This window comes from Anser brachyrhynchus (assembly GCF_964034855.1).
Source record: "Anser brachyrhynchus genome assembly, chromosome: 2".
Classification (NCBI taxonomy): Eukaryota; Metazoa; Chordata; class Aves; order Anseriformes; family Anatidae; genus Anser; species Anser brachyrhynchus.
In genome coordinates this window covers 75,509,631-75,536,429 of record NC_137695.1, presented here as the reverse complement: position 1 = coordinate 75,536,429, position 26,799 = coordinate 75,509,631, and the positions used below count along the sequence as shown (strand labels likewise).

At 40.8% G+C, this 26,799-nt stretch overlaps 1 protein-coding gene across 7 annotated transcripts in view; it reads left to right on the top strand.

Annotated features, from left to right (window-relative positions):
- CDH12 (cadherin 12) overlaps window positions 1-26,799 on the top strand; it is a 573,314-nt gene that overhangs the window by 189,272 nt on the left and 357,243 nt on the right. The gene's annotated exons all lie outside the window — the stretch shown is intronic.

The following is a 26,799-nucleotide window of genomic DNA, read 5'->3' as shown; positions in this document are numbered from 1 at the left end:
CATAACTTACCATATCAAGATCAGATGGGCCTCTTGACTTTGAGCTATAGAAGTGGAGTATGATGGAATATTAACTGAAGCTCACGTAGCTTCTCCTGACATACACTGACTTGAGTAAATTCTTCTATGCTGAACTGGGCACTTACTTTTGTAGTAAATGTTTCATCGTACTGTTTGCTGTTTTTCCTGTTACTGAAATTTGTTGTTTCTTTCTGAAAGCTGAAATATCTGTGCCATGCTGAGCAAACCATGTGCTTGCAACTGCTACAGATCTTTGAGAGAATTGAAGAATAGTGTCTCAGTGAGGTTTTGGGGTATTGCTAGTGAGAAGAATTCTCTGATGCTTCCCCATGGCTCTGCCTCTCCTAAAGCTTTTTATACCTTCCTCAAAAATAAATAATAAAAAACACTGTAAGACCTTAGTTGGAAATATCTTGTACAAAATGTCAGTGTAGAATAATATAAAGTGCCTTGAATTTGGGGGAGGAGTAAAATGTTACTTAGATTCAGAGGTTGTATACAATTTCAGGATTGCAGATCAGACTGGGAGGGGAAAATCTTGAATAAATCAAAATTATCACAGTAGGAAAATTCATCTTTATGGAGTCTGTGTTGAGTCTAATACACCTCCATGGTGCTGTCATCTTTCAGTGGTACTCAGACAATAATGCAATGACAGATACCAAAATTACGGAAAGATGATGAAGTTGGACAGTAGAATGTAGAAGTGCTAAGTGCTATAATAGTGTTCTATTAACCAAGAGCTTTCCCTTAGCTGGTGACAAGGAATATAGTGGTGAGGCACTATGAACAAGCAATAAGATATAATGTATCTTCCTGCCACAGAGTTTTCTATGAGGCATTAAAGTTCTTCTGTTGACTGAGGCAAGGAGTGGGCTAAAAAGTAAATACAGAACTATATGAAGTCACTAATAATCTGAGGTGGAAGCACTATGTGGAAATCTGAATGGGGGGAAAAATAACATTACATAAGCAATATGATAAATGCCAGTTCTGAATCTATTTCTGGGTCCTACCAAGTGGATCATTACGAAGCTTAAAAAGTTTTGGGAAGAAACATGTTCTTAAGCTTTAGGAAAAGTTGTGCCTACTTTTAGTTCAACTGTCAGTATGATAAGAATAATAAAACTCTTTGGATGGAAATGGGATATCACACACATGAAAATTAGGCCATATGATAGCCTGCAATAGCAGTGCTTTATTCTCTGTTTTACGGAAGCAACACTCCTCTTACAGTATTATGTATTTTTCTCTCAAATGTACATTGCTGTTGTCCTACCTCTTACCTATACCGATCAATTTAAAGAAGCTTCAAGCTTACAGTTGAGCTTTTGATGTATTTCAATATAGTTTTTAGTAAATTTATTACATTTCATATATTATTTGTAGGGTGTCAGCTGTTTATGTTGCGTGTTGCAGGCGATCGGCTCCGGGGCAGACGTGTTCTGCAGTGGAGTGGGGGATTGAGGCAGGCAGGGCTTTTTGTCCGGCATCGAGGCCACTTGAGGGAGCCGCCGGCAGCCCTCAGGAGGGAGGCTGACGAGGCCTGGGCAGAGCCAGCAGCGCTCTGCACCCCCCCCCCGACGTTCAAAGGCAGCCCCTAGGGAGCGTGGCGACCAGGACGGGCAAACAGGACGAGGCAATGCACTTTGCGCGGCAGTTCGCGCAGGCAAGGCGAGCGGGGGGGCCCCTCCCCGCTCTTTTGCAGCGGTCTTTTCCCAACGGTGCTTTGGAACGTGCTTGCGAGGACCCGGCCATGGTATCCACCAGGCAGAAAACCATGGCCTCCACATCTCTTGTGGCCTCTCCAGCCACAGTCACCGATGTGGCTACTCAGACCAAGGGCTCAGGGAAACACGCAGCCATCCAGGTCTTGGGCTGCAGGGTGTGCCCGAGTCTTCTGTCGGTATCTGACAGCAGCAGCGAGGGGTATGCCTGTGGGAGGTGTACCCAGGTTGAAGAGCTGCTCAGCCTGGTGGTGGAGCTTCGGGAGGAGGAGAGCAGGCTCAGGAGCATCAGGGAATCAGAGAGGGAAAGTGACTGGTGGAAATGTACTCTATCCTCTCTGAGACAGACTCACGAGCCTGCAACAGCACAAGTGTCTCCTGCTATGCAGAAGACAAAAGTTCCCTCATCCTGCAAGGCAGTAGGAGGGGACCTAGGCTAAGGGGATAATGGAGGCAGGTTCCTGCTCGGCGTGATAGGTGCGCCCTGTCCCTGCCCACCTCACCTTCCCATCTACCCTTACATAACAGGCATGAAGCTCTAGAACATGACATCCAAAACAACGATGTAGACAAAAGCCCGTCCCAGTTGGAAAGGGTGCCAAAGGCAAGGCAATCTACCCCCCCACATCACTACATCTTCTGTGAAGAAAGAAAGAAGGGTTATCGTCATGGGGGACTCCCTTCTGAAAGGGACAGAGGGACCAATATGCCATCCAGACCCAACCCACAGGGAAGTCTGCTGCCTCCCTGGGGCTCGGGTGAGAGACTTAGCTAAGAAAGTCACTCGCCTGGTGCGGCCCACCAACTACTACCCACTACTGGTCTTTCAGGCTGGTAATGATGAAGTAGCAAGGAGAAGTCCGAGACCGATCAAAAGGGACTTCAGGGCTTTAGGGCGACTCCTTAAAGGTTCAGGGACACAGTTTGTGTTTGCCTCCGTCTTTCCCATAGGGGGGATCGATGTTGACAAGTAGACTCGTCACATTAATACGTGGCTTTGGGACTGGTGCAACCGGCAGAACTTTGGGTTTGTTGATCATGGGAAGGTCTACACGACACCGGGCCTGCTGGCACCAGATGGGATGCGCCTCTCTCAGAGAGGGGTAAGGATTTTTGCTCAGGAGTTGGCGGGGCTGATAGATAGGGCTTTAAACTAGAGTTGAAGGGGGAAAGGGATAAAACCAGGCATGCCGGTGATAAGCTAAGGGATAGTGCAGTAGAATCAGAGGGACTGTGTGCTAGTAAGGTCCTTCAGTCTGCTCCACAAGGTGCTGTGTGCATGGAGGCGCATTTGAAGTGCTTCTACACAAACGCACGCAGTATGAGGAATAAAATGGACTAGCTAGAAGTCTTGGCCCAGTCCCACAGCTACAACATCATTGGCATAAGCGAAACCTGGTGGGATGAGTCCTGTGACTGGTGTGTCGCAATAGATGGTTACAGGTTCCTCAGGAGGGACAAGCAGGGCAGGCGAGGTGGGGGGGTGATGGTGTACGTGAAGGAGAGGCTGAACTGTGTGGAACTTCAAGTTGGTGATGGCAAAGTTGAGAGCCTCTGGGTAAGGATTAAGAGATGAACAAATGAAGGGGATGTCGTTGTGGGAGTCTATTACAGACCACCTGGCCAGGACAAAAATGCCGATGAATTATTCTTTGCGGAACTAAGGGATGCCTCGATATCAACTCCCCTTGTCCTTATGGGGGATTTCAACTTGCCAGACGTCAACTGGGATCACCGCACAGCCAACAAGAGCAAGTCCAGGAGGTTCATAAAGCACCTAGATGATAACTTGGTGCAGGTGCTAATGGAGCCAGCTAGGAAAGATGCCCTCCTAGATCTGTTGCTGGAGAACAGAGAGGGTCTTGTGGGGGATGTGGCACTTGGTGGCCATCTCGGTCATAGTGACCATGAAGTGGTTGAGTTTAAAATTTATGGTGACAGAAGGAAAACTGTCACCAAAACTTCAGCCCTGGATATGGGGAAAGCAGACTTCAGGCTGCTCAGGGAGCTAGTCAGCAAGGTCCCCTGGGAAACTGCTTTTGAAGGCATTGGCGTCCATCAGTGCTGGTCAGTCTTTAAGCACTGCCTCCTAAAAGCACAGGATCTGGCGATTCCAAAACATCGGAAGTCAGGCAGGCGGGGCAGAAGGCCGGCCTGGCTGACCAGGGATCTTCTACTGGAGCTTAGGCGAAAAAAGAAAACGTACGGCTGCTGGAAGGAGGGTCGGGCGACGTGGAAGGAATATGGGGATGCTGTTCATGTTTGTAGGGAGAAAATTTGTGTGGCCAAAGCCCAGCTAGAGTTGAAGCTGGCCAAGTCTGTGGGAGACAATAAAAAAGGTTTTTTTTAGATATGTCACCGGAAAAAGGAGGACCGAAAAAAACATAGGTCTGCTACTTGATGGGGAAGGTCACCTCACAGACAAGGGCATAGGCAAAGCAGAGACATTTAATGCCTTCTTTGCCTCCGTCTTCAACGCTGATGATGGGCTTTGGGACCCCTGGTGCCCTGAGCTGGAGGACCATGACGGTGGGAAGGACAAACTCCCAACCGACCCTGAACGTGTGCGGGATTTGCTGCTCCACCTGGATCCATACAAGTCTGTGGGTCCGGATGGGATTCATCCCAGGGTGCTTAAAGAGCTGGCTGACGTCATCGCGGGACCTCTCTCAATTATTTTTCAATGATTTTGGGAATCTGGAGAGGTCCCAGTAGACTGGAAGCTGGCAAATGTTGTGCCAATTTTCAGGAAGAGTAAGAAAGAAGACCCTAGCAATTACAGGCCTGTCAGTCTCACATCAGAGCCTGGTAAAATTATGGAGAAGATAATCCTTGAAGTTATTGAAGCGCACCTGGGGGACAATGCAGTCATTGGTCCCAGCCAACATGGGTTCACGAGGGGTAGGTCCTGCCTAACAAATTTGATTTCTTTTTATGATAAGATCACCCATCTAGCCGATCAAGGGAAACCAACTGGTGTGATCTTTTTGGACTTCAGCAAAGCTTTTGACATGGTTTCCCATAGGATCCTACTGGACAAAATGTCCAGCATACAGCTAAACAAAAACATCATACGACGGGTGAGCAATTGGCTGATGGGCAGGGCTCAAAGGGTTGTGGTAAATGGGGCCACATTAGGCTGGCGGATGGTCACTAGTGGGGTCCCTCACGGCTCCATTTTAGGGCCAGTCCTCTTCAATGTTTTTATAAATGATTTGGATGTAGGTCTAGAAGGTGTTTCGAGCAAATTTGCTAGCGACACCAAAGTTGGAGGAGTTGTAGACTCTGCTGAGAGTGGACAGGCCTTGCAGAGAGATCTGGACAGATTGGAGAGCTGGGCGATCACCAACCGCATGAAGTTTAACAAGAGCAAGTGCCGGGTCCTGCACCTGGGACAGGGCAACCCTGGCTATACATACAGACTGGGTGATGAGTCGCTGGGGAGCAGCCCTGCAGAGAGGGATCTGGGGGTTGTGGTTGACAGCAAGTGGAATATCAGCCAGCAGTGTGCCCTGGCAGCCAGGAGGGCCAACCGTATCCTGGGATGCATCAAGCACGGCATTGCTAGTCGGTCGAGGGAAGGGATTGTCCCGCTCTGCTCTGTGCTGGCGCGGCCTCGCCTCAAGTACTGTGGGCAGTTCTGGGCACCACAGTACAAAAATGATGTTGGAGAGTGTCTAGAGGAGGGCAACGAAGATGGTGAAGGGCCTAGAGGGGAACTCGTATGAGGACTGGCTGAGGTCACTGGGCCTGTTCAGCCTGGAAAAGAGGAGGCTGAGGGGAGACCTCATCACAGTCTACAACTTCCTCACAAGGGGGAGTGGAGGGGCAGGCACTGACCTATTCTCCTTAATCACCAGTGATAGGACCCTTGGGAATGGTGTCAAGCTGAGGCAGGTGAGGTTTAGGCTAGACATCAGGAAGAGGTTCTTCACCGAGAGGGTTGTTGTACATTGGAACAGGCTCCCCAAGGAAGTAGTCACTGCACCAAGCCTGTCTGAATTTAAGAAGCAATTAGATTGTGCACTTAGTCACATGGTCTAAAATTTTGGGTAGACCTGTGTGGTGCCAGGAGTTGGACTTGATGATCCTTATGGGTCCCTTCCAACTCAGGATATTCTATGATTCTATGTTTATGGTTGGACCAGATGATCTTGTAGGTCTTTTCCAACCTTAATAATTCTAGGATTCTGTGATTTTTGTTGCAGATCTCTTTGTGGTAGTAATGGAGATAATAATTTTGAACAAGTTTTTAGAAATTGAAATGACTTGGATTTTAAGATAGGTATCAAAGGTCTAGGTTATACTGGGCTTCTGGAGCATGTGTGTGCATCTTGCTTAATCTCTGGACACTTTTACAAATGATCTCTGAAAGCTTTCTGTGAATTTTCAAGCCGGTTGTATTTGAAAACTTGATTGTTTTTATTTATAACAAGCCACATTTGTGATCAGTTTATCAATTCATTGTTATAATCGGTCCTCCATAGAACATTTTGTGACAAATTTTCCCACATATTTTACAGTGTTTTGCATTTAAGACTGTGATAGATAATTCATTGATGCTTGTTGGGGTGCCGTGGGGTCTAGCAGCTCCCCCGGGCCTGGAGCACGGGGTGTCCCCAGGTGGGCCAGGCAGGGCACGGCAGGCAAGGCCCATCCCAGTGACCCACCAGGAGCGGGGCACCAGGAGCACCTCCATGGGGCCAGGACCAGGCCAAGGCTGGACAGGGTCATGGGCCTACAGGTGGGCCCAGTTGGGCAGGGGCCATGACCGGGCAGGGCAGGGATGTGGGGGGCTGCGGCCCCAGTGAGGCAGGGGCTGGTGGCCCTGGGGCCTGGGCGTGGTCTGGCTCTATGCTGTCCTATCACTGTCACTTCTGTGGTATCTTTAAAAGGGCTTAAATGCTGCAGCAGGGCAATCTGTAGCTAGTCTTATATAAACAACTCCTTTCAGCTACAGGCTACAGAGATAACAACAAGCCAATGTTTTAATACATATTCAAAACTGACAAATAGAAATATGTCCTCTAAATAAGAGAGAGGTGTCTTTTGTCAGTTTGTTATGAAAGGGGTTAAACAGTTGTCTTGTACGAGTTTCAAGATCACATGGTCATTTACCTGTGTTGTTCTTTGCTATCTTACCTAGTAAGTGAACTGGAGAATTGGCTAGAAGCAGGTATTTATTCTCATTTTCTATTAATTTTGCAGGCAAAGTGATGTCTCTACAAATTAACACTTGCATTAACAGTTGTAAATGATTATATGTTGTCAAAATTCAAGCAAGATGCATATAGTACTCATTTTGAAATAAAATTCCAGTGTCATCTTGAAAATAATCATGTAGACAATAACAAATTGTCTTTTATCTGTAGAGTAGTGAGCAACCACCAGAAACTATTCAATTTCCCCACGCTTTAAGGAAGCAGAGGCTACAGTAAAAAATGGCTCTTCCAACCAAGGTTTTAATTATTGTCTTGATTGAAGGGTAGCAATATATTGGCTATGTATGGGAGCTTTTGGCCAACAGTGAAGCATTATTTGGTGATAGTTAATTGTCTATATCGTTAACTGTGGATATTATTATGCTGCATTTTCACTGTTTTTGTAGTAGCAAGCTTGTTATCTGTAGTTGCACATTTTTAATAATATTTTTTCAAGCATTTCTTAAAGCTGGTGGAAGTTTTTGTGTCTGTTTTGTTAATACGACTTTTTATACCTGTCAGTTTACCATGAGGAGCTGAAAAGCTACTGCTACACAAAGTATATGTTTTGTTGCAATTAATGCTACATAATGCAAAATCATTTCTCTAAAAAACCTGCAAAGTGCCAAGCTATTTTCCTTTCCAATGGCTTTGTTACTGTCATTGTCATGATCCATATAAAGAAAGAAACTGATATATTAAATTTGCATAAGTAATACTTAGATTATGATCACTGTATTTTTTTTTTTTTCTCAGTATGTGATGACATTAAGTTCCAGAATAGACAGGTTGCGGTCAGTATTTAGCATCAGCTAAAATAAGATAAAGTCATCTTGACACGTAGATGGAATTAAATACCATCTGACTGTATCTGGATGACTGTAGAAAATGTCTTTAATAAGGAATCTTGTAAGTACAGTTCAGGTATATTTTTCTATTTTAGTAGCAGCTGAAAGGGCTTGTGGAAGTCACTTAGACCAGACTCCTGCTCAAAACCAGAGATAACTTCAAAGGATGCTATGATAGTCTTTGTTGAAACCCTTGTTAAAGTTGAGGAAAATGACATCACAGTTTTCCTGTTCCTCCACAAAGCTAGTCATTTCATTGCGAAAGGCAGTCACCTTCGTAAAGCACAGTTCACTTGGAGACAAGCCAGCATAGATTCATATTTCTGGAAGTAGTTTTCTTCAGTATTTGCTCCTTAATTTTCCGAGACTGAGAAAAGCCCATGAAGCCTGAATATCCTGAATATTCCTTATGCTTTTTCTGCATAAGTTGGTCATAACCCTTTTCAGTCACTGGGGAGCACCTTCCATTATTTTCAAAGATGATAAAGTGCAGCCTTGCTGTGATGTAGGCTTCCCCTTTCAACACTCTTGAAAGCCCAGTCCCAGGAACTTATCTATGTTTAGCTTATCTAAGTGGTCTCTAACTTGATCCTTCTCTGCTGAGGACCATAATTCTTTCCTCCAAGACTCTACCATTGGACACAGGGTTCTACAAGACATAAGATTTGCCAGTGAAGTTTGAGGTGAAGAAGTCATTGAATACCTCACCCTTTTCCAAGTTCTTCCTTACAGGGTCATCTGGTCTATTCAGCAGAATGTCTTCAATTTCCTTGTCTTTTTCTGCTGACACGCTTGTAGAAGTCAATCTCATTGCTTTTTCCATTCCTTGTCAATTTCAACTCCAGCAAGCTTTAACTCTCCTAATATGCACTGTATATGACCAGGCAGTGTTTTGGTATTCCTACTCAGTTCTCTTTCTCTGCTTCAAATTTATATATGCTTCCTTTTGTGTTTAAGCTTAGTCAGGAATTCAGGCAAGCTAACTTATTGTCATGCCTGCTCATATTCTTGTATGTTCTTATGCTTTGAGAAGGATATCCCTGAAAAATAGTCATCTCTTCTGTGTTCCTCCAACTCTCATGATGGTCTCCGTTTGTGAACTTGATTATCAGTTTCCTAATCAGGCTGAAGTTTTCTCTTCTAAAATTCAGGGCTGTGTTTCTGTGTTTACATTGCACACTTCTCTCAGAACCTTAAACTCCATCATCTCATGGTTGCTGCTGTCAAGTCTTCTGTGACTTTCATATCCCTGAGAAGTTCTTTATTTGTGAGTATCAGGTCCTCTGATAATCCTGGGTATCCTCCAGCTCTTCTGGCTGTCCCATCCACCAGCTCTATTAAAAACAATCAAACAAAGTCTTCAACTCTCTCCAGAAATCTGACTGTGTGGGGCCTTCCTGTCACATTGCGCTCCCAGCAGATATCAGTAATCAAAATCCCTTAGTATCTGAAATTGTGAAGTTTCTTCCAGTTGTCTGAGGAAGCGTTTGGCTACCTGCTCCTATTAATCATGCAGTCTGCAGCATTTGCCAACCATGATGTCATCTTTGTTGGCCCATTTTTCTGATCCTGGCACACTAGGTCTCCCTGGGCCTGCCACCTCTCTCATAGCTGGCCTCTGTGCATTTTTTTTCAGCTGCCTCCCTCTACATGCAAACACATCCCCGAGCAGACAGAGAGCAGCCCCCTCCTCTTCCATCCTGCCTGTCTTTGCTAAGAGTTTTTCTCCATTCACGTAGCTGTGCAGTTGTGTGGGCTGTCCCACAATGTGACATGTAACTTCGGTAAGGGCATAATTCTGCAACTACTTTTAGTTCCTGTGTTTGCATGGGTAATGTGAGAGCTACCTTCACTGCCACATATGCTTTTACCTCTGTGCCTGCATTTACCTGCGGGCTTTGGTCTGCATCCCCTGATCAATGTAGGTTGAAGACTTCATGATTGCTGGTAGCTTGCTGGCAAAGACGCTGTTGCCTCTTTCCAATATGTGGCTTCCATTTCTCCCTAGAAGTCTGTGCTGTGTCGTGAAGATTCTGTGTTTGTGTAAGTTGAAATTGTAACAGCAGCACTGGCCATTCAGCCAAGCATTGATCTGTAGAATATGTCCCGTTCTACCCGGGTTGTAGGTGCACGGGGTGTAAACTCTGATACTAGAGGTGTCTGAGATAAATGAAAAAAGTGTTCAGCAAAACTGACTTAAATTCAGTCAGTGATTTCTGTGTTGTCTTTTTCTCATGTTCTGACTATATTCTTTCTTTAGATTACATGTAGCATTTTTTCTGATGTCCAAATGAGACCCCCATATAATTTTTTTGGATGAGCTGATTTTCTCTGAAACCCTCATTCTATAATAAATTCCAAAGAAAGCCTTTTTTCTCCTCTTCCATTGCTTGACTTTGAAAATACCCTCTACAGTTTCCTCAGTAGCTTAAAAAACATCAACACAACATGGAAAGCAAGAGTTGAAATCCTGTTTTATTCACTGTGCCTGGATGAAAATTTCAAGGTAGGTCTGGTAAGGCCTCCATGCATGAACTTCTAGAATTATATCGGAACAAACTGGACTGATATATATTTCAAAGCCATGATCTCCACATAATGCTCCTAGAATCTTTTCATTAGAATAAGCTGTTGCATTTTCTACATGCATTTTCTGTCCATGCAGTTGATGATGGAACTAGTTAAAAATTGTTTTTCTTATGCTGCTTTCTGTATGTGGGTTACAATTATAAAACAGACAGCCAGAGTGCACAGGAAGAATCAAATCATAAATATGATTTCTTATTTTGTATGCATTTTATTTAGTGAAGACTTGGCTAAATCTGTTCTCCACCCTTCTGTTTATTTCTTTTTTAATGTCTACATTTTTTCATATGTTCTGTAGCAAATAAAAGTTCAACTAGTAGTAATACTGCTTTGTGGTGTTCAGCAATAGTTGACTTTTTTCCATACTTCTGTGTAAAAGAATTGAGATTTTTTTTTTCTTAACTGAAGAGTTTTGGCATCCTCCCACGACACTCTTTTCTGATGAAGCTGTTTATTGTATGCAGAAGAAAGAGAGGAATAGATTTAAAAATTGAGATTCTCAAGCCATAATTTGACAATCATTTCATTAAGTTATCATTGCAGTATAAGTATCTTTCACCCTTCTGGGGAGAGGGGGATTCTTTTTTCATTGATTTTAATGTGGGCATAGAGGAAGTGTGCTGGAGGATGTTTTGGAGGGAAGAGAACTAAGTCCATGTATACTACTTCCATACTGGAAGAAATATGTGTTTGCTATCATAGTATTTCTTTCTTAGTTCAGTATCACCTGAATAGGTGTTCTGGAATGAAGTAGAAGTCAACCCACTTAAAGATTAAAGACTTCTTAAATTCTAAGTGCACATATACTGGAGAGAACAAAAGCTAAGGAAGGAAAAGAGAAGTATAGAAGTCTCTCTCTTTATGTGAAATCTGTATGTCATGTTGTACACTAATAATAAAAAATAGTTGGTTAAAGGTCAATGCCTTTTATCAAAACCTTTTGTGGGTGATATGGGGTGGTTGTTAGATGTGGGGGTATGTATGCTGTCGGTATATTGCTAACTTTTCTGATAATAGCTCCTTGGTTGTCAAAATCTGGTATCAAAGAAAATTATTATGCAGCTCACTGAGCTAGCATAGGCTTAGGGAGACAACACCGAGTTATGAAAATCTGGAAATAAAATTATATGCAAGTAATTGGTAATACAATTTTAAATTGAACTTTTATTTGGTAGTCTTTGCATGAAAGTATTTTCAGAAAATATATTTTAAAAGTTGACAACTGTTACTATTGGCTATCTGCAACAGTACTGGCAAACTGAATATTTTGTCTGAGATTTTTTTCCCCACTAATTCCTAAGGAAGACTCAAGAAATACAGGGTAGGTATAAACAGCGCTCTATGCCCAAGTCCAGTAATTTTACCAAATATTGTATATTACTCAGCACATAAACAGCCCTGAGAAGGCAGGTCTCCATTATTGTAAGTGCTTCTCTAAGTCTTACTTTTTCTATATGCCTCTCTTAATGGATAAATAAATTTACATTATTTTGTGGAATATAAAATCCAAGAACGCTTGAAAGCTTTTCTTATAGTGTATCTTATAGCGTGAATATGAGACTTTCTGTTGGACTGAAACCTCTCAGGCAAAAGCTATTAAAGCCATCCTTCCCCTCTCATGCAAATTCTTTGTCCATTAGCCTGGTATATAGAAGGGTAGCACTACTTTGGTTCTTGTAACAATAACTCTGAATGAAAGCTGGCATCATTGCTACATTTGTGTAGAGCTCATTTTCTAAGTGTGAGTAAATCTAATCTTCTCAAGGAGTTTTTGGATGAAGATAGACACTAAGTGGCCTAGAGCAATGGAGGAAATTCTGTATGAGTGCAGAGGAACTTGGGAGACTTTACTGTGAAAAATGCACATGCTTTCTCACTTTGTGTATTTATGGGCTTACGGTTGGATTTGAGGACAAGACTGCTTGCCTTGAGAATTCTTTCTAACTGCTGTCTTGCTTTTTTTTTTTTTTTTTTTTTTGGCTAATCTTGATATCCAGTTCTCTGTTTCTAAAAGGGAGATGGTAGCGTTATTCACCTCACTGTCACGAGTCTATGCAGTTAAGGTTCATAGGAGTGATGTTTGTGAAGGGAAATCAAAACTGAGTATGTAGCTGCAAGAAGCTATGACTCTAAGCACCCTTATTAACTTTGTCAGTCACTTCATGTGAGGTTTAGTTTCGCAATTGCTACTGACATCCTGTGATTTACATATTTTTTTCTTATTCAGAATTTCAAGTTTCTTATTGCAGTACTTGTTCTCAGCTGCTCATTTGGCTGGTACGCTGTACTCAGTCAAGTATAATTTTTAGCTGTTCTTGGAGCCCACTTTCTGTCATGCTGTAAGGACATGTATTTGCATGCCACCTATCTGTTCTGCCCGTTGTATCTGACTTTTGTTATTGCCTCAAAGGAAGTTACACTTAAGACGTGTTAGACAAAGAAGGAAAGAGAAGGAAAGGTAAAAGGGAAGCAAGAGAAGTGCCGGGAGCAAAAGGGAAAGTAAAGAAAAGGATTGGATGAACCATAAAAGCACCAGATTTTGACAGGTGAGAAGGCACATCACAGAAGAAGGAAGGAACACCCAACACTTAACAGAGCGTTAGTTTTGTCTTTTATACTTGGAAATGTTCTGTTTGAGTAACCTCAAGCATGAAGTCACAGCTCAAGGAGTGCTGTAAATGGAATTTCCAGGCTGTAATCATCATCCTGTTGCAATCTTTGACTCACAGGGACTCTCTTAATTATTGGTAAAGAGAATTTTCTTTTTTCTTTGACTTGGTACCATGAAACTGTCATCCTGGTTAAACCCTAAACATTATAGGATAAGTAAAAAGATGTTTTCAGTCTCTTTCCTTTATTTATAGGTGCTTGAATGATGCAATCCTTTCTCCGTGGTTGGGAATATGGAGGGAAGGATAAGGGTGTTCCGTATATATGCATGCCTTCAAAAGCAAGTAGGATTTTTAAGATTTCTATGTCAGGGCTCTCTTCTAATGTAGTAAATGCTTTATTTTAGAAAAGATCACAGAGTGAAAGTGTTAAAAAGATTAACTGATCTGCAATTGCTGATGATGGCATTTTCAGTTTTAAAACTGGAAAAAAAAAAAAACACATTAAAACAGTTAAATTTAGTATATGTGTTCAGATATTTTTCTGCTGCTTTTGCAATTATTGAAGCTCTGTTTGCTTCCCAGCCCACTGCCTTCTCCTAGAAAATGTTAAACTTCATATTATTGCAATTTGCTGCGAAAACAGTTGTCAAGTCACAATGCCCATATTAAGACATCAGAGCAGGAAACAAACCTATTCAATAACAACTGATAAACATATACACTAAAACTGCATATCAGACATTGAATGGTCTCCTCATTCCACTTTTTCTGGTCCATAAAGAAACAAATTTTCTCTTGTCTCTCATTATTTCACTATTTATGAGCATACACCCATACTGTTTTTCTAGTAAACGTAAAAGTTTTCTTATGTCTGTCATTGTAGCTAATCTCTTGGCTAGAGGTCTGGGTGTCCTACCAGATGCTATATTTAGCTAGCAATATGGGAAAGGCAAAGACTACCTGGAGCTGAATCTGGGAAACAATGAAATAAGAACAGATTCTACAAGTACTTAAGCTACAAAAGGAAGACTAGAGAAAATATGGGCCCTGCTGAGTGCAGAAGACTGCTGGTGACAATGGACATGGATAAGGCTAAAATATTTAATGCTTCTTTGCCTCAGTCTTTGCTGATAAGATCAGCATTCAGGAGCCCCAGGCTACAGAAACCAGAGGGAAAATTCTGGAGCAAGGAAGACAATCAGGGTGGAAGAGGTCCAGGCTAGGGAGCATATAAACAAACTGGACATACCTAAGTCAAGGGGGCCTGATGGTTGCACCAATGAGTGTTGAGGGAGATAGATGTCATTGCAAGGCCACTCTCAATTAGACCTTCTCTTTGGAAGCTCATGGCAATCAGGAGAGATCTCTGAAGACTGGAAGAAAATAGCTTTCATTGCTATATTCTGAAAGGCCATGAAGGAAGATCTGGGGAACTACAGGCCAGTCAGCCTTATCTCAGTCCGTGGGAAAGTAATGCAGCAACTAATTGTGGAAACCACATATAAACACATGAAAGACAAGCAGGTGATCAGGAGTAGTCAACACTGGCTTATGAAATAGTAACAATGATTAACCAACCTTTGCTTAATCTAGAGAAAAGGAGGCTGAGGGGAGATCTTATTGCTCTCTACAACCACCTGAAAGGAGGTTGCAGCCAGAAGGGTGTTGATCTCTTTTCTTATGTGACAAATGATTGGGATGTGAGGCAGTGACCTCAAGTTGTGCCAGAGGAGGTTTAGATTGGATATTAGGAAGAATTTCTTCATGGAAAGGGTGGAGAGGCAGTGGGACAGGCTGCCCAGGGAGGTGGTGGAGTCGCCATCCCTAGCGGTGCTTCAGAGACGTGATAATGTGGTGTTTAGAGACATGGTTTGGTGGTGGACTTAGAGTGTTATGTGGGTAGTTGGACTTGATGATCTCAAAGGTCTGAGATGACTAGCTTAGTGGATGAAGGGAGAGTAGTGAGTGTTGTTTACCTCAGCTTTAGTAAAGCTTTTGACACTCTCTCCCATAACATCATCATAGAAAAACTGACTGACTGGTTAGATAAGTGGACATCAAGGTGGATCAAAAACTTGCAGAACGGCCAGGTCCAGAGGGTGATGATCGGTGGCAGAGAGTCTCGTTGAAGGCACATTGCTAGTGGAGAAATCCATGGTTTAACAATGGGGCTAATATTGTTAAATGTTTTCATTAATGATCTGGATGATGGGGCACACCACATGACTGGCAAGTTCACAGGTGTTAAAAAAAAGTGGGAGGAGTGTCTGATATACCAGATGGTTATGCTGCCATTCAGAGGGACCTCAACAGACTGGAGAAACTGTCAGACAGAAAACTCATTCAGTTCCCTCAGCAGATGGAAATAGCAGGTCCTACATCAGGGAAGGAATAACCCCAAGCACCAGTACACACTAGGACTGTCCAGGTGGAAAGCGGCTCTGCAGAGAAGAACCTGGGGACTGTGTTAGACAAGTTGACTATGAGTCTTTTTGGAAAAGAAGGCAACAGCATCCCAGACTGCATGTGGAAGATTGTTGCCAGCAGGTTGAGGGAAATAATCCTTCCCCTATGCTTAGCACTGGTCGGACCACAATGGGAGTGATGGGTCCAGTTCTGGGCTCTCAAGTGCAAGAAAGATACAGACTTACTGGAACAAGTCCATTGAAGGGCAAAAAAGATGTATAAGGGACAGACCATCTGGCATACAAGGAGAGGCTGAGAGAAGGGGCTGTTCAGGCCGAAGCATAGAGGCTCAGGGCGGATCTTATTGTGTAGAAATACCTGATGGGAGAGAATGAAGAAGACTGAGCCAGAGTCAGAGCCTCAGTGGTAACAACTAACAGGACAAGAGACTGTGGATGCAATCTGACAAACATGAAAATCCATCTCAACACAAATCCTTCCTTTTTACTGTGCAGGTGGTCAAACACTGGAAGGGGTTGCCCAGAGAGGTTCCACGGTCTCTATTTGTGAAGACGACGGAAAGCTGTCTGGACATGGTCCTAGGCAACCTGCTGTAGCTGACCCTACTTAAGCAGGGAGGTTGGACGAGATGACCTCCAGTGGTCCCTTCCAACCTAAAAGATTTTCTGATTCTATAAAAACAGACATAGAGCCACAGAAGAGGAATAGAAAATCTCTCCTATGCATCCAGGTGCTTCCCCATTTGACCATTATTATTTCAGTTTGAACCAAAAGGGAGTTCTATGCTGTGTGGTTGTAGCACATGGTAAGAACTGCTTTGATACAGTACAAGACTGAAAGTCGTTGACAAGAAGAAGCACCATAATCTATGTTTTTTCTTTTATTAGTAGAATAAATTGATGCTTTATTACTATAATAAAATATGTAGCTATTGTTCCATCTATACATTGTAGAAAGGGGGAAAGCTGAGCTGTGAATTACCCAATTTATGGACTGCAGTGTTGTTGCCACAGAAACCCTGCTAAAACTTCAATCAGTCCTGTACTTAAGAACAAATCAATGAAATGGTTATACCTTTCTAGTACTGTTAGTGTAAAGATTCTGTTGTGAGCAGCAGTCTAAAATGAAGAATAACAAGAGCAGTTCATGAGTGTCCAGCTGAACTATAAATGATGTAGCACATAGATATTAAACTCTTTGTAGGCCTCTTCTGTCTAGTGCTTCTTCACTGCATACAAATCTAAAAAGTACAGTGTTATTTAGGGAATATGGGATTTGTATTTTTCCTTGTCTTTTTCCTAAGAAGTATATCCAATAAGTACATGGTCATGAAACAGATTAAGCTGCTTACATGGCAAGTTACAACCTGGTATTCCTTTACAAGATTGTTCTTACCACAGCCTGAACTGAAAACTGTAGCTCATTGGTTCAGCAAAAGAAAAGAACTTTACACTTCTACAATGTTCCGTGTGTAGGATCCACACATTTTCCAAAGGATCTCAAAACCTATTGTAATCTTCAGCAAGGTAAAAGCCAAAATTAAAAACAATAGAATGTCAAGGAGAGAGCTTTAAAATAAATCAGAATTAATTAAGTGAACAAATGAATGCATGGACTAAATTTAAAGACACAATTATCTGACAAATTATGCTGAAAATGAATTTGTTCACTGAAACAGAATTAGCTCCCTTGAGGCTGCCTATGTTGTGCAACACTGTTGTGAAAAGGACCAATGTAAAGATGGCTTTGTCTTACTCAATAGATTTATGTATACGGGGAACCAGTTTGATTACTTTGCTGACTGAACTTTTTGTAATTTTTATGGCTTGCCTCTTAGCACTGAAGTGCCAACACACAACTTTCGGAAAGTAAGTTGAATCATTAGCAGGATTCTTTACTAAATTCAGATTCATTTTGTTGAAACTTGCTGTTAAAAGTGATTAATGTAGATGCCCATGATACCATTATGGATTCTACTTTCCAGAGCTCAGTTAAACATACACTTCATATTGCCTTTAAGAAACCAAAAACCTACCAGTGCAGCTGGAAAATATTCTGCTCATCTTGGGGGGAACAGGGCTGAAAAATATAAAATATGGATAAAATATGATTTCATTTTCACAGAATCACAGAATCATCTAGGTTGGAAGAGACCTCCAAGATCACCTAGTCCAACCTCTGACCTAACACACTAACAAGTCCTCCACTAAACCGTATCACTTAGCTCTAAATCTAAACGTCTTTTACAGACCTCCAGGGATGGTGACTCATCCACTTCCCTGGACAACCTATTCCAATGCCTAACAACCCTTTCAGTAAAGAAGTTCTTCCTAATATCCAACCTTAACCTCCCCTGACGCAACTTTAGCCCATTCCCCCTCGTCCTGTCACCAGGCACGTGGGAGAATAGACCAACCCCCACCTCTCTACAGCCTCCTTTAAGGTACCTGTAGAGTGCGATAAGGTCTCCCCTGAGCCTCCTCTTCTCCAGGCTGAACAACCCCAGCTCCCTCAGCCGCTCCTCATAAGACTTGTTCTGGAGACCCCTCACCAGCTTCGTTGCCCTTCTCTGGACTCTCTCGAGCACCTCGATGTCCGTCTTGTAGCGAGGGGCCCAAAACTGATCACAGTACTCGAGGTGCGGCCTCACCAGAGCCGAGTACAGGGGGACAATCATTTCCCTAGCTCTGCTGGCCACACTGTTTCTTATGCAAGCCAGGATGCTCTTGGCCTTCTTGGCCACCTGAGCACACTGCTGGCTCATATTCAGCCAACTATCAACCAATACTCCCAGGTCCTTCTCTGCCAGGCAGCTTTCCAACCACTCATCTCCCAGCCTGTAGCGTTGCTTGGGGTTGTTATGCCCCAGGTGCAGGATGCGGCTCTTGGCGTTTTTGAACTTCATACAGTTGACCTCAGCCCATCGGTCCAGCCTATCCAGATCCTCCTGCAGAGCCTTCCTACCCTCGAGCAGATCGACACACGCACCTAACTTGGTGTCATCTGCCAACTTACTGAGGGTGCACTCGATCCCCTCATCCAGATCATCGATAAAGATATTAAAGAGAACTGGCCCTAGTACTGAGCCCTGGGGGACTCCACTAGTGACTGGCCTCCAACTGGATTTAACTCCATTCACCACGACTCTTTGGGCCCAGCTATCTAGCCAGTTTCTACTCTGTAATTTTACTCTGTAATATGTAATAATGTAGTCCTAATACTGCCAATTCTGCTTAAAATAGATATTTGTATTTTAAGTGGATCTTTTGGAGTAGCTTTGCATGTTTGCATTTGTAGTGAGTCCCAGAAACTTTCTGATGAAATATATTTATAGGTGAACTGAAAAAGCAGTTGAAGAACAAAGGAGTCATAAGCTGATTGTCTATTTCTGTCTATTCTGATTTTTTTTCCTTCTTAGTATCTGTTAGTACACATAAATATGTAATCTATCTACATATGTGTATGTGGATTTTTGCTGCATAAAATTGTAAATCTGTCTAAAGACCACAAGATATTGTTGGTCTGTTGGTAAAACATAAATTAACTGTATGTATTTAGTGACCTTGAAGGAATAATAAGAATTGAAGTGAAGCAAAGTCTTGTTGACTTTTTCTATAAGAAACATGAGAAGAAAAATCTATAACGGTAAATTAATATGAAGATGAAAACACTTGGAAAACGAAAACTGTTTTTGAGCTCTGAGGGTGTATATTGTGAATAAGTTATGAACAAAATTTAAAGCTATAAGGCAGTAGCTGAATTTTCCACTACCCTTAGGTACCTGGTTATTTTTAGGTATATTATATCTCATGATAATGCTGTCTCTCAGAGATTGAGCAACAGCAGAATAAAGGGAAGAAGGGTTCACATTCTCAAAGACAGAGTTCAGGTTTCTACAGAATAGGAGTCTTCCCTTTAGCGTGTCCTGAATTGTTTTCCTCTTCCAGCCTAACATTTCTTTTGCTCTAGATATCAGATTCCAGCTGTCCTTTCAGAACAGATAATAGAAAAGAAAGAAAGCATGAGAAGGACAGACAGAAAGAAGACCTTCAGGAGGAAGGTCTGCTGTTGTTATAAGGAGTGTCTGATGCTATAAAGAAGGATTGAAGGAGGGGATGGCAAACTGTCTTTTGGTTCTTTTGGGAGATGAGGTTAGGCAAAAGAGACCAGAAAATAAAGCTCTTCGAGCCTCATACAACAATTCTCTTTTTCTCGAGGCACTGGAGGAACAAATTTCATGAGAGATAAGTAAGAATGGTCAAAAGACTCAAATCATGCAGAAATGTAGATATTGTTAGAGGAGAGAATTGTAATGTTTGGGGAAGTGTTGTTTGTTTTTTAATTAACAGTGACTTTGGGCACAGCTCAGTAATAGATATTTCCTTAATAACTTGTCTTTTGCTTGAAGACAAATAGAATTATAACTGTAACAGGCAGAAGTTTCACTTTTCTTCAATCCACGTATGCAGAAACCTACTTAGCAAAGTAGCTTTGTTTCAAGTGTAATGTAATTGGCAAAAGGAAGCAGATGTGATCTCTAATGTCCTTTAAACAATCTTGTGACCAAACTACCTCTACCAGAGGTATTGCATTAGGCATTATTAGTAAGAATGTTGTATATTCCTGCTGATTGAAGCATGATCCTTGGCAGTTTCTCTGCTCATCTCAGGTTCTTCTCAGCCTAGCTTAGCCTTCTCATGTCGGTTATAAGTCACTTTGAGGAATGATTCAGAATTCAAATTCAAAATACATGGGCTCCCTTGCAGGGATGAGTAAGAAATTTCTATCTGAAAATTAACAGTAAGGACTCGTTATGACATCTAGGTAGGAGAATTATTTGACCTTATTCAGAAGCTGAAGTTTGATGCATCTAATTATACCTAAGGAGGAATAAATTAAGAAAAGAATGGTGAGGAAGAAAAGCACTGAATCCCAATTAAAATAGTGCATTCTTTAGTAATTCAATAGCTTGAAAGATGCCAGATTTACAGGTTTCAGTGCACTGGTATATGAGTAAGAAAAACTCTTGTTATTCCTGGCTGATGAGCTCTCATAGCCCTATAACTTTGATAACAGCTTCCATTTCTTTCAGACCAACATGGATTTGTAGCAAAACTTGGCCGAGCCAAAAGCTTAAATTCTATGAAGAAACTTTTCTTCCTTTGTCTTTGAGTAGTTTTAGATGACACTGGAAGCAAGGTTTGTATCTGTCATAGGAAAACTGTATACATTCTTTACAATCAATTGTATGACCTAAATGAGTTAAAATACTGTCTAGTAATATAAATAATCACATGGATTTACAACAAATCAGATGTTTTATAATGGTATTTCTGTGTGGGTTTAATGGTTTATTGTTCTGAAAAAAATATGCTAATGCAAGCAAACACATGAGCTCCCTGGGTCATAATCCAAGTAATCATAAATAAGAGAAGCACATAATACAAGTTACAGCTGAGCAAGGGACCCGTCTTGGTTCCTTCTTATTCATATGGAACCTGTAAAAAGGGAAGCGTAGCAAAGACAATTGTCTTACTCAATTTTTACTTTGAACAACACATAGCTGAGCAGTTGTAGTTGTGAAAACAATGTACGACACTTGTAATGATAATGTAGTGAACATAGGATGTTATCTTTACACAAAGTACCATGTGATGAAAGATTCTGTTGTTTGGAAATTGATTCCATCTCAGATTCTCCCTCAGATGTTTCAGTGTGCTTTAATGTCACAGTTTGGGTTTACATTCAAAATTCTCACCTTTAAATTTGTGCTCTGGTAAAATGGTTAGTTGTTTCCGTAGTTTGAATGCCCATATTGACATTTCACTGAATGCTTACTTCACTATGTTGAATGTTAGAGAGAATACTAAGTGGTATTTTCTATACCTGAAATTGTTCTGCAAATAAAGTCATGTAATGGAAATGAGCTTATACACATGCCAGGCATTTTTGCATTGAACGAATGTGTAAGGCATGACCTCTAAGAGTGCAGAGTTGTATAGACCTTTTTCTAGTCACATATCAAAAAACTCATGAAATTATTCAAATCTTTCTGCAGCAGTTTTATTCATGGATATAGAGGCAGAAGGAGCCTTGAAGGTCATGTATTTTCACACATGAACAGAAACAAGCATGTATTTCTGGAAAGTTTTAATTATGTGTGTTTTTACCTATATCAATATTTCTCAGGATAAGTAGTGTCCAGAAGAGCCATATGAGGTGCTGATGTGCCCCATCATAGATCTGCACATCATCATGAAGCGCTCGAATTATTGTATTGCAATATATTTATTCTGATTCTTGCCTGATAATGAACCCAAATCAAACTGTTCACTTCACTATCAATATGGGATTTGCGAACAGACTCGCAGACTCTTTTCAGGCAGACTCATTTGTGAAATGTGCTAACCTTGTGAGCCTTATGCCTGAGTAGCTAAAATCCTGTTTGGTAACACTAGACAACTTTTATATGACTGCTTGTCATACTGCAGGTAAGAATACTCTTGAGGGGAGTCTTCTACAACAAATAGGATAGGCAAACATCAGTTCTCCTACATACCTTTGCTATTACTGTATCCTGAATGAAGGGTTATGAAATGTTACAGGAAATTGAATGTGCTCCCTCTATTAAAACATAAATATTGATTACCTAGTTGCGAACTTTTTCAGTCCACTGCAGGTACTTTGTAATGAACACTGATGTATTAGAAAAAGATTTGGGATGTCATCTTCATGCAACTCAAGTATGTGTCCTAACGTAGAAGTTGAGTAGCACTTTTATGAATAGTCTATGCCTCAGAACCAATCTTAAAAAAAAATGCTGAGAGCCTAATTTTCACTGCAGCTGAAGTAGTTTCTATATGAACAAGTCACTGGTCATAACATAAGTAACAGATTTTTTTGAAAAGTAAAGGAAAATGTTTTGTCTTTTGATAATACATCAAAAGATGGAAGCTAGATAGCTTAATAAGCAGTGCTAAACTTAAATATTTTGGGACGGAAAGCAGATATGTATCTTTGAAGAGTCCTGTTAGTGTGTAGGCTTTGTAAGATTAAAACATTCTTAAGTATTTCATACCTAATACTCTAATGATGTAAGAACCCTGATCAGAGAAATTTGTTATTCTATGCTTCATACCTTCAGAACTAGCTTTAACTTGTTAGTTTGGGGGAATTAGTAGATTCCTTTTTATTTTTTTAGTTAGTGAATAAGGCATTTAATATAAATGAATCTGGCATCTTATCTCTGAAGGTAATCAAAATTGGATAATAAAAAGCAGATTTCCTTATACACCATCTTTGAATTATAGCATACCTTCTTTTGCTGGTCAAAGCTATGTATATTTTAAGGCTTCAAAACAAAAATATTTGTGGCTGTATTGTACTTTGTAATTTTGTCTGTGCTTAGGAAACAAAATCAGGAGTGAAGTCAGAACTACCTTTCTTTGTGGCTAGTGCATTTTCTTCTAGGACAAAATGTCATTTTTCCTACCTGCTCTAACAAATTATGTATAAATCCAGCAGCCAGCAGTACTATTTTTTTTTCACTGAATTGTCTACAGATATATTTCATGATTTCTGCATAACTCATACAAATGTTATTTACCATAGGTTCACCTATTGAAGTATACATTATAATCAATGTCCCCCTGCTCTCTAAAAAATTGGAAATAACAAGAGATCTTTAGAACAGTGGTCCATTAACCACTTTCAACTAGCATAGCTCTTCTGACTTCACATATACACTGCCCATGGTTTGAGTTTTGCATCCACATTGCCTTCTGTGGAAAAAAAAAAAAAAGAAAAGAAATACAGGCTTGTCCTCAGCAAAGGGGTGGGTTCTGTTGAAGTTATATGAGACGAATGGTTCTGATTCAGAAAGTTTCGGTGTTCTTATTAGCAGAATACTCTGAATGTAATACCCCCAGGGATATACCAGCAAGCTGAGTAGAGGTTGTTTTTTGTTGTTGTTGTGTTTTTTTTTAAAGAAAAAAATTAGAAAATGTTCTTTCTTTTTTTTTAATTATTTTTTTCTCCCCTCCCTTTTATTTCATTGTATCAGTCTTGACATGTCTTTTTCTGAAAAAAAAAAGGGGGGGGGAGGGGGAGAGGGGACCTAGTGCATTATGTTTTGATAGTTATATAGAGCAAAAAATAATAAGCAACCCAAATAGAAGAAGTTTATGTTCACAGAATCATACAGAATATTTGAGGTTGGAAGGGACCTCTGGAGGTCATTTTGTCAAACATCCCCGCTGCTCAACTTACATTACATAAAGCAGGCTGCACAGTCCAGACGGCTTTTGAATTTCTCCAGGTGTTGAGTCTCCACCACCACTCTGTGCAGCCTCTTTCAGTGCTCAGTCACCCTCACAGTAAAGTTGTTTTTCCTTATGTTCAGGCAGAACCTTCTGTGTTTGTGGCTAGACATCACAGAAAAGAGCTTGGCTCCATCTTCTTTACACCTTCCCTTCAGGTATTTGTACACATTGATGAGATCCCCCTGAGCATTTTTTTTGCCTGTTTTCCAGGCTGAACAGTCCCAGTTCCCTCAGCCTCTCCTATGGAAGATGCTCCAGTCCCTTCATCATCTTACTTGCACCTCCTGTATATAGAGGAAAAGAATTGTGTTAAATGGGCTTTTTATTAGTTTAGAGACAAATTTACAGAGCCAATATTCATTATCGATTTGAAAGAGAAATAAAACTTTTCAATAGACAAAGATTAGAGATGGTCAAAGATTAAGCAAAGAGCAGAATGATAAACGGAGTAAAGGGAAGAAATTGAGGCTTTGAGACAACTGTACCATCAGTGGCTTCTGGGCACTGCTGGGAGAAACCTTAGCCAAGTTGAGCCACCAGACTATTACCCATTTCTTTGCTTTATGCGTAGCAAATCTTCAAAAAAACCTAAATACAGCAAGGGTCATCATGGTATTGTCTCTTGTTTCAGTCTCCCATCTCAAATTTTTATAGAATCATAGAATGGTTTGGGTTGAAAGGGACCTTTAAACGTCATCTAGTCCAACCCCTCTGCCATGGGCAAGGGCATCTCTCATAGATCAGGCTGCCCCAAATCCTTTGGGCTGACCTTGAAGATTTCTAGGGCTGGGGTACCAACAACTTCTCTGGGCAACCAGTTCCAGTGCCTTGCCACCCTTTAAGTGACAAATTTCTTCCTAATATCCAACCTGATTCTACGCTCTTTTAGTTTAAAAGCATTACCTCTTGTCCTGTCACTAAATGCCCTTGTAAAAAGTCTCTCTGCCTTTCTTATAAGCCCAGTTATACGGGGGCTTATGGTCTGCAAGAAAGTCTACCAAGAGCTGCTTTCTCTTCTCCAGGCTGAATATCCCCAGCTCTCCCTCTCAGCCTTTCTTCATAGGAGAGGTGTTCCAGCCCTCTGAAATTTTACGGAATCACTTCTGTACAATATCAAGGGACATTCTCTTACAGTTACCTGGTAAAATTCTGCCTAGTGCAGTCTTAGATAATGTATACAGAGTTTCCACTGCCTTTGCAGTGTGGCATGGTCTCATTGCTAAAAAGCTATTTTATACTATTGACAAGATAAGGCAGCAAAAGGAAGTAAATTACAGGGAACACTTCAGCCTTTAGTGACAGAACTATTTTCCATTGGGGACCTTCAACATTCTAAGATACAGTACCTGGAACAGATAAGAATTTAATTCTATTGCTAAGGGTGCAGTTAATAATACAGGTAATAATTACAGCAGTGAAGTTAATGATCTCATTTTATTCAGGCCTAGATATTGTAAAATGCTGCTGACTGTTACCTGGATACATCAGATACTCAGTAATGGAATTTCCTTAAGCTTGTCTCTGGTAGGGAGAAAGAGGAAACACTGAAAATAAACTTAGATCTTCAGTACAAGAATTGTATTTTGACCATAAAACCAAAGTCGTGCATAATAATGTTTTTTCTTTATATCTATCATTTCAGACTAATCATCTTCACAAATACCTGTCTCGGTCCTATTTGGGAAAATAATAATTATTATTATATATATATATAGATATATGTATATTAGAAGTTGAGATGAGTATGACAGTTTTTCAAAAATAATTTCTTCATTTGACTATCTTCAATTTTGAACTTGCTATCTGTTAAAAATTGTGGTTTATCCAGAAATGGAGGATAGTTCTGGCCATATTCATCCCACTTCATTTATTTAATTATTTATTTTCCACCTCTCAGAGAACTCCCAGAGGTTCTGAAGCTATTGTAAAATCATTAAGGTTGGAAAAGACCTCCAAGTTCATCTGGTCCAACCATCCCCCTACCACTTAAACCATGTCCTTAAGTACCACATCCAACCTTTCATTAAACACCTGTGTTAAAGGATTATCAATGCTGATATATGGAAGCATGTGAAATAATGCACTGTTGAGTTGTCTTTAATATTGAAAGACAGATGTTGAGGTCCATGAGAAATGTCTCTCCTAACAAGCACATAAAACCTCTGATTCTTTTAAATAATAGTAATTTGGATAACTGCAATTTCTGAATGTATAAACAAGATCAGAACCACGTATTCCTCAATATGCTACTGCCAAAATCAAACTCTCAGAACTGTTAATCTGGCTTAAAAATGCATGAGATGGAATTAAAAATCACAAGACAGAAAATAGAAGCAATTGCAATAGACATTGTGTATGTATGCTTATTTTAGAGGTATACATTATTAAACTTTTCACATGCTGTAAAATACATTTTAGAAATTGCTATAGTTAGCTTTCAGGTTTGGAAATAGAATGTAGATTTCTCAACCTTTTTTTTTTTTTTCCATTAATGGTTCAGAGACTGCTCAAAAAACATAACTAAAGTTTGTTGGAAAATTACATCAAATATATCTTAATACTCTTTTTCCAGTGATATTCTTATGCAACAATTTAATTGTAGTAATTAGAAAAATATTCTGTATTTCAAGAGGTTGAAAATAAAACTAAAGAATTTCTATTGCTACCTCATACATTCATGTTATGTTTACTAAGAAAATTGCTGGTAAAGAAGTTTATGGTGTAAACTCTCAGTTCAGTAAAGCATCTTTGTGCTGGTAAACTATCATCATTCTTTGTCATTTTTGTAAAATAATCATTCACCCTGTCTCTTCAACTGCTCTTCTGAATTGACCCTACATAAAGAGAGGCAACAGGCACGAGGAGAAGAAGCAGAAAGTTGAAATGATCTGGTCAAGGGCAAAATGCTAGGTGGAAGGGGAACACACCTCCCCCCCCCCCCCCCCCCCCCCCCAGTAATCTTAAGATTTTATCCTGTGCTCTGTGTTTTGAACCATTTGCCTACTCCCACTAAAGGGAAAGAACAAAGAGCAAATCAGCATCTTACCTGAAAATAA